Here is a 7,270-nt window from a genome sequence, read left to right on the forward strand (position 1 = left end):
ATTGCTAAGATTCACTAGTGGGATGGGGGTGTGCAGAATGAGTGGGGGGAGGAGGATATGCTTTTAACACACTTAATACATCCGCTGTTAGATGTTTCCTGATGTCCAAGTTGTTAAAAAGGGAGTAAGTGTATTTTAGCATGAAGGAAACACGGTGCTGTGGGTGGGCAGGAAGGATGAGGAACAGAGACTCAATGATCCCCGGCTCTCTCATGCTGTTTCTTTCTTGGGTTTACAGCCTCGGGCAGGCCCCAAGTAGAACAGCCACGTAAACGCATGCCCAGAGCGCTTGCCTCCAAGACGAGGGCATGAGCGCAGGATGCCACTAAATTTCCCTCGCCCAGCAGCCAAGGTTTTTGGGATTGGGGGGTGGGGTGCAACGGTTGCCACAGTTATTGTTCCTCCAGAGCCTCGGAGCAAGATTTCCCCCCAAAGCCATATTAAATAAATAAAAGGAAATTCAGCAGATGGGAACATGAATCAATGAAAACTCCCATATGAGTGCAAAGATTTATGTCAAAAAACAAAACATCAACATCTGGGAGCTGCCGCGTCTCCTCTTGGCTGCTCGTTTGGAATGGATTCTCAGTGTCGCTTTCCGCCTCTTTCTAGCCCTGGGAGAGGACAGCAAGAAATAAAGAATGAAGCCCATTAAAAATAGTCATTTTTAATCAGAAATGAATGCCGCTTTCCCCCTCAAGGCTGGAGGGAACGTGATGCAGGCAATGGAGCTGCGGGCTCGGCCCCGGGATCGTGGGGAGAGAGAGCCCCCTGCCGGGCGCGGAGGGGAGCCCTCCCTCCCAGGCCCCGGGCCGCCGTCTGGGGTCGGTTCCCTCCAGATTTCACAGCCGCGGCAGCAGCAGGAGCGCGCACACGCCCGCGCCCACTGCACTGCGGCGGTGCTCGGCAGCTCAGCCGCGGGGCCGTCACGTGGGTGCGGCCCGGCCCCGGGCGATTCTGGGGCCGTCTCCGCAGGCAGTCAAGCCTGCTGCCGGGGCGCTCCTCTGGTCAGGGCGAACCTGCACCTGCCTTCCCCAATCCGGGGGAAGGGAGGCGGCGAAAGAGGAACCTAGGCCTTGAATAACGTGTACTGCGGATCCAAGTCCGCACTTAGCTCTTAAGCTGGGCCATGCGGGGCCTAAAGGGGCACCGTTGGATCCTGATATCTGGGTCCAAATCAACTCTGCCACCGTCAATTATGTGACCTTGAAGAAATTTACCTCCCTGAGCCAGCATTTCATCATCTGTAAAATGGGAATAATAGCACCAGTCTCCCAGGGAGGCTGTGAATAGTAAATGAGAAACCATGCGAAATAAACACAGTGCACATATACATACAATTTAATAAATGTTAGCTATTATAATCAGGGATAAAGATTCAAATTCTCATCATAGCCTACACGGCTCTTACAAGCCATGCTCCTAGCTCTGCAGCCTTGGAGAGGTCACTGATCCCTTCCATCACTGGGTTCCAGCCGCATTAACCTTGACTTCCACTGAGCAGCCTAGTTCCTATCTGCCTCAGGACCTTTGCATCTGCTGTCCCCTCTGCCTGGATGGCTCTTTTCCATCTTCTGCTTCAACCCAGCTTGCCCTTTCTTTGGGCCTCAATTTACTTGTCACATTGTCCAGGAAACTCTTCCCGATTCATTTCTGCCCAAAATATAGTTCCTCTGCTCTATGCTCTCATAGCAGCCCAGCTTCTCCTTCCTAGCAACCTTCCTAATTGAAATGTATCATCAGTTTTGTTATGTTTACTGTCCATCACCCCCTGGACAATTCACTCCATGAGGCCAGGAGCCCAGCCTATCTCATTCACTTCTGTATCCTCAGTCCCCCGGACATGACTGGCCTAGGCTCTCCATTTGTGGTAAATAACCCAGAGGGGATGGTGGGACTCAGGCCAGAGGGAATCCTGGGTCTTCTACATTGTTTCACCAGTTCCTTCCAACAGTAAACATTCATTTATTAAGCTCTTCTATATGCTACGTCCTGTGTTGGGCACCAGAGACACAGACTCATACAATTCAATCTCTGACTTAATGGAGCTTGTAGTTCAAAGGCAGAGATGGATATGTGAACAGAGGACAACACAGATGGGGTGAAGACAGCAATGGGGGTGGTTGTTCCTGCAAGGACAGGGCCCTTGGCTCCAAGTGGCATAGATGGACTAAGCTAAGTGCTTTACCTGCATTATCTAACTAAAACTCACAACTATTAGAGAGGCCTATTATCATCCCCATTATACAGATGAGACAAAAAGAATTTAAACAACTTGCCTAGTGTCAAAAAAAGAGTAAAAGCAGAAGCGAGATTCGAACAGGCGCACACACATTCCGATTCAGAGCCAGAGCTCTGAACCACTCGGTCACACTGCCTGGAGAAAACAGCTGTGAGATTACCTACCTCCCACCCTCATGACTCCAGTTCTGTGCTGGGTAGAGTACGGCCCTGCCCCTCCTGGGTTCCTGCCAATAGGACTGCCACCACCCAAGAGCAGAGAGGAGGTAGGGAGAGCAGGGCTGAGGGGCCACACCTGGCACTTAATGAGGAATGTTCACAAGGGCGGCAAAGGGGACCTGCAACAGCTCAGCTAAAAACAGGAGCATCTCTGACTTCCATGCTGCCAAATCCCCAGTGCTTGAGGGAGGCCCCAGCCTAAACTCAGCTCAGCGCCCTGAGGGTGTTGCTCTCACCTTTCTCACCTGCTTCCAAACTTCACTGATCCTGCTACACCTCCCTTCACCACCTGGGGCTTTTTTTAAAGGTTGAATTCACATCCTCCATTTGCTCTTGTAATGACAGCTCTGCCTGCCCTCCTAGAACCCAAGAGTCAGCCAGCATAGGGTTTGGAGGCTTCTGGGAGCTGTTCTTCAGGGCCTTCTCTGCTGAGGCCTGGCTGAGGCCAGGTAGGGGGTTCCTTTGAGGATTTGATGGGACCACCTGCCTTTTCAAGTCTTCCCACCCTCCAGCTATCAGAAAGCTGCATCCTCCACTAGCATCTGGGGAATTCTGACAGGTGCATCTGAGGTCACAGCACGACATCTAATGGATAAATCTAGCAGGTGGTGGAGGACTGAACTGGAACTCAGGAAAGAGGACAAAGGTAAGGCTAATGATAGTCACCATTTTGAGTTCTTTCTGTGTGCCAGGTACTGTGCTAACTAAGCACTTTACATGTGCTCCATTTCACAGATGAGGAAGTGAAGCTCAAAAAATTCAAGTAACTTCCCAAAGTGCACACAACTGAGAAAGTGGTGGAGGATTCAAACCCTGATTATTAGGACTCCAGAACCCAAGCTCTTAACCACTGTATTTTCATTTAAGAGTCAACAGGACAGAGGGAGTTTAAGAGCAATAGGGAAAGAATGGACATCTGGACAATGCTGGTACTAGGGGTCAGAAGGAGGAAGAAGCACTGCTAGAGAGATGTAGAGACCCGGGAAGCTGAAGAGGACAGATTTAAGGGTCTGATGCAAAAGAAGGTGATTTTGACAGGACCCAGTGACTAGCTGGGTATGGGAGTGTCTGACACCTTTGGGGTATCTGGGCAGATCATGAGAAATCCAGACAGAAAGCCAGAGAGAAAGGGCTCACTTTGTTGCCTCCTGAGTCCATAATTCTGGTCTTTCCTGGGTCCCAGCTGTCTCTTGCCCTTGGGGTTCATTAAATGTCCTGTCCACTCTTCCATACCCTGATAAAACTTTTTCAAAAGCTAGCTTCAATGAGTTTCTAATACTTGAAGTAAGAGTCAAAACTAGTGTGGGGTCATGAGAAAACCTGAACCAGAGGAAAAAAAGAAAACAGAAAACTAGTATGGGGGAGGGCAGAGAAGGAAGAGTTGATCCAACAATGAGTTCAAGATTCCTTTCCTGGGTGGCTTGGGGAAGCTATACAATAGCAGAAAAATGGAAGCAGATGATGAGATTTTGTGTGTAAGATTTAAGGAGTGGATGGTCAACTGAGTCAAGTGCTCTGGGTCAAGGTGTCTGACTGAGCAAAGGTCCACTGGTGGTTAATGAGGTGGTCTTTGATGACCCTAGTGACCCCTGTATCAGAAGAACAGAGATGGAAGCTGGGAGACAAGGCTGAAAAGTGAAGGAGTCATGCAGAAATGGAAGGTAGCATGTGTGTTACTTAATTAAGAAATCTGGCAGTAGGGAGAAAGAAACAGAATGGTAGCTGAAAAGGACAGGAGGATCAAGTAAAGGATTTTTCCCCCAAGATTGGAAAGGCCTGTGTATATTTCACAGGTGGAAAGAAAAAAGGTAGGAGAAAGATGTATGCTTTGGCATGAGGGTCAGGATAATTATAGAGACAAAGTTCTAAAAGGGACAGGAAGGAAATGGGACTGAGAACAAAGAGAGTTTAGCCTTAGAACAAAGGGAAGAGACAGACCTCTCCAACTGAGACTGTGTTCTTGTCATTTCCGCCAAATCATAAACATGCCTTACATTTATTTGTTTAGTGTGCAGCTAACATCTAGGTGTACTCACAGCTGCTATTAAGTTAGATTCTTCTTCGTCATCATCAAATACAGCTACCATTTATAGACCATGTGCCCAGCAGTTTAACTGTGTCATCTCATAAGAAGAATACAATTATCATTCCCATCATACAGATGAAGAAACTGAGGGAAAAGATATTATAATGAATTTGACCAAGATAACCCAGCTGCTAAGGGAGACAGCTGTGTTGGATGCTAGACAATTCAATTCTAGAACCCCTGCTCTCCTGTGCTGCTTTCTGACACTTCAGAGTTGAAAACAATTGACTCTAGAGAGCAGGATTAGAGGGTAGAGAGCGTGTGGCAGAGGTCTGCTGTCTTTCGATAAAGCCTTTAGTATTATTTGACTTTTTACTAGAGTAGGAGCTTTTCGACGACCATTATTTATCTGAGGGGTCAAATCCACTGAGCTTGGCTTGCTCTATGCTCCTTGCCAGTGGGCTCTTCCTTAATATACGTCACACTTAAGTATAAATCGATCCCTGGCTGGGCGTGGTGGCTCACACGTATAATCCCAGCACTTTGGGAGGCCGAGGCGGGCGGATCATCTAAGGTCGGGAGTTCGAGACCAGCCTGACCAACATGGTGAAACCCTGTCTCTACTAAAAATACAAAAATTAGCTGGGTGTGGTGGCGCATGCCTGTAATCCCAGCAACCTGGGAGGCTGAGGCAAGAGAATCGCTAGAACCCGGGAGGTGGAGGTTGTGGTGAGCCGAGATCGTGCCATTGCACTCCAGCCTGGGCAACAAGAGCAAAACTCCAACTCAAAAACTAAACTAAACTAAACTAACTAAACTAAACTAAACTAAACTAAACTAAACTAAACTAAACTGACCCCGACCAACCCCATGTCCAGATCCCTACCAGGTAGGTTTTCTATGATATGTTCTTTAAAAAGCAATTAAAACAAAAATATTTGTATAAAGGCATTTGCACTGTTTTATAAGAAAAATCCCAGCCAGGTGCGGTGGCTCACACCCATAATCTCAGCACTTTGGTCAGACTTCCTCTCCTGAGGTCAGGAGTTCGAGAACAGCCTGGCCAGCATGGCAAAACTCCGTCTCTACTAAAAATACAAAAATTAGCTGGGTGTGTGATCCCAACTACTCAGGAGGCTGAGGCAGGAGAATTGCTTGAACCCAGGAAGCAAAGGTTGCCATGGGCTGAGATTGCACCACTGCACTCCAGCCTGGGCGACAGAGCAAGACTCCATCTAAAAAAATAAAAAATAAATAAAAACAAAATCCCACCAATAAAAAGCAAAAGCAAGAAGAGCTAGTACTAGTATCAGTGCTGAGGTGATGACTCAGCTTTCTCAGTGCTGAAGGTGAGGTCACTGGCCTAGAAGGGACAGGGTGAAAATGAGGGCTTGACCCCCACTAACACAGCAGCCAATAGCCTTTCTTGGATCCCTCTGGCCTGGTCACTCCCCTGCCAAAACCCTTCCTAGATGTCCCGTGCCTTCAGGACAGAGTCCAAACGTTTTTCGGGCTTACAAGGCGTTATGACCTTCCGCTATTTACCTCTCCGGACTAAAGGCCTATCACCACCCCATCGCCATGACTCCATGCCTCCCTCCCAGCTCCAGCTACAGTGATCTTAAATTGTGCTTTCTTTGCCTCTCTGGAACTTTTTATCAGCTGTGTTCCCTGCCTGAACTGGGTTTCTTTTCCTCTTCTTCACCTGGTTAGTTTCCAGGCCTCATCATTCAGGTTAATTTAGCATCACTGCTTCCAGGAAGTCTTCCTGACTTCTATGCCTAGGTTATGGGCCTTCCCTGGGTGTTCCCATAGCACTCTGTACTTTCTTCACCACAGCACTTGCTTGTCTCCAAAGTCTACTTCCCAGTATTTGTGACCTTGTGTTTTCCCCTCCCACACTGATTCTGGGCTGACCCTGTGAGTTGCTTTAACCAACAGAGTGCAGAAGTGATGCTATGCCAGTTCCTGCCAGCTTCCACTTGTGTACTTTTGGAAGCTCGGAGCCACTGTGTAAGAAGTTCAGCGACACAGCTGGAGAGGTCATGTGGAGCAGACGGGACCTGAGACTACATGAAGAGGCCCAGCCTTTCCAATGCCCTACTTGAGTCTTCATATGACTGCCGTCTGACTACAACCTCATGAGAGACCCCAAGTGAGACCAGCAGAATTGCCCAGCTGAGCCCAGTCAATTTGCAGAACTGTGAGAGATAATGATTGTTTTAAGCCGCTCAATTTTGGGGTGTTTGTTATGCTGCAATAAGTAACTAAAACACCACTCTGTATTTTAATTGCTTACTGACTTTGTTTGCACTCCTAGGCCATTTTCTGTGAGAGCAAGGACCACATCCATGATTTTTTTTTTTTTTTTTTAATTTTTCCTCAAGACAGAGTCTTGCTCTGTCGCCCAGGCTAGAGTGCAATGGCGCGATCTTGGCTTACTGCAACCTCTGCCTCCTGGGTTCAAGCGATTCTCCTGCCTCAGCCTCCCAAATGGCTGTGGTTACAGATGCACACCACCACGCCTGGCTAATTTTTTGTATTTTTTTTAGTAGAGATGGAGTTTCACCATGTTGGCCAGGCTGGTCTTGAACTCCTGGCCTTGTGAACCACCCACCTCGGCCTCCCAAAGTGCTGGGATTACAGGCGTGAGGCACTGCGCCCGGCCCACATCCATGTTTTAAAATTGTTATGTACTTAGCATATCCTTTAGCACTAAATAAGCTATCATATATTTGATTAATGCAAATTAAGAATGCCTACAAAAATGAAGGCAACAAGTAT

General features: G+C 47.9%; 1 long non-coding RNA gene across 1 annotated transcript in view; it reads left to right on the forward strand.

The window, feature by feature from the left end:
• Positions 1-6,798, forward strand: part of LOC131383655 (uncharacterized) — a 38,154-nt gene extending 31,356 nt beyond the window's left edge. The window contains exon 3 of the long non-coding RNA XR_009213834.1: positions 6,428-6,798. This is a non-coding gene — a long non-coding RNA (uncharacterized LOC131383655). The remainder of the gene's footprint in view (positions 1-6,427) is intronic.
• The last annotated feature ends 472 nt before the right edge of the window (positions 6,799-7,270 follow it).

This window comes from Hylobates moloch, unplaced genomic scaffold (assembly GCF_009828535.3).
Source record: "Hylobates moloch isolate HMO894 unplaced genomic scaffold, HMol_V3 SCAFFOLD_6, whole genome shotgun sequence".
Classification (NCBI taxonomy): Eukaryota; Metazoa; Chordata; class Mammalia; order Primates; family Hylobatidae; genus Hylobates; species Hylobates moloch.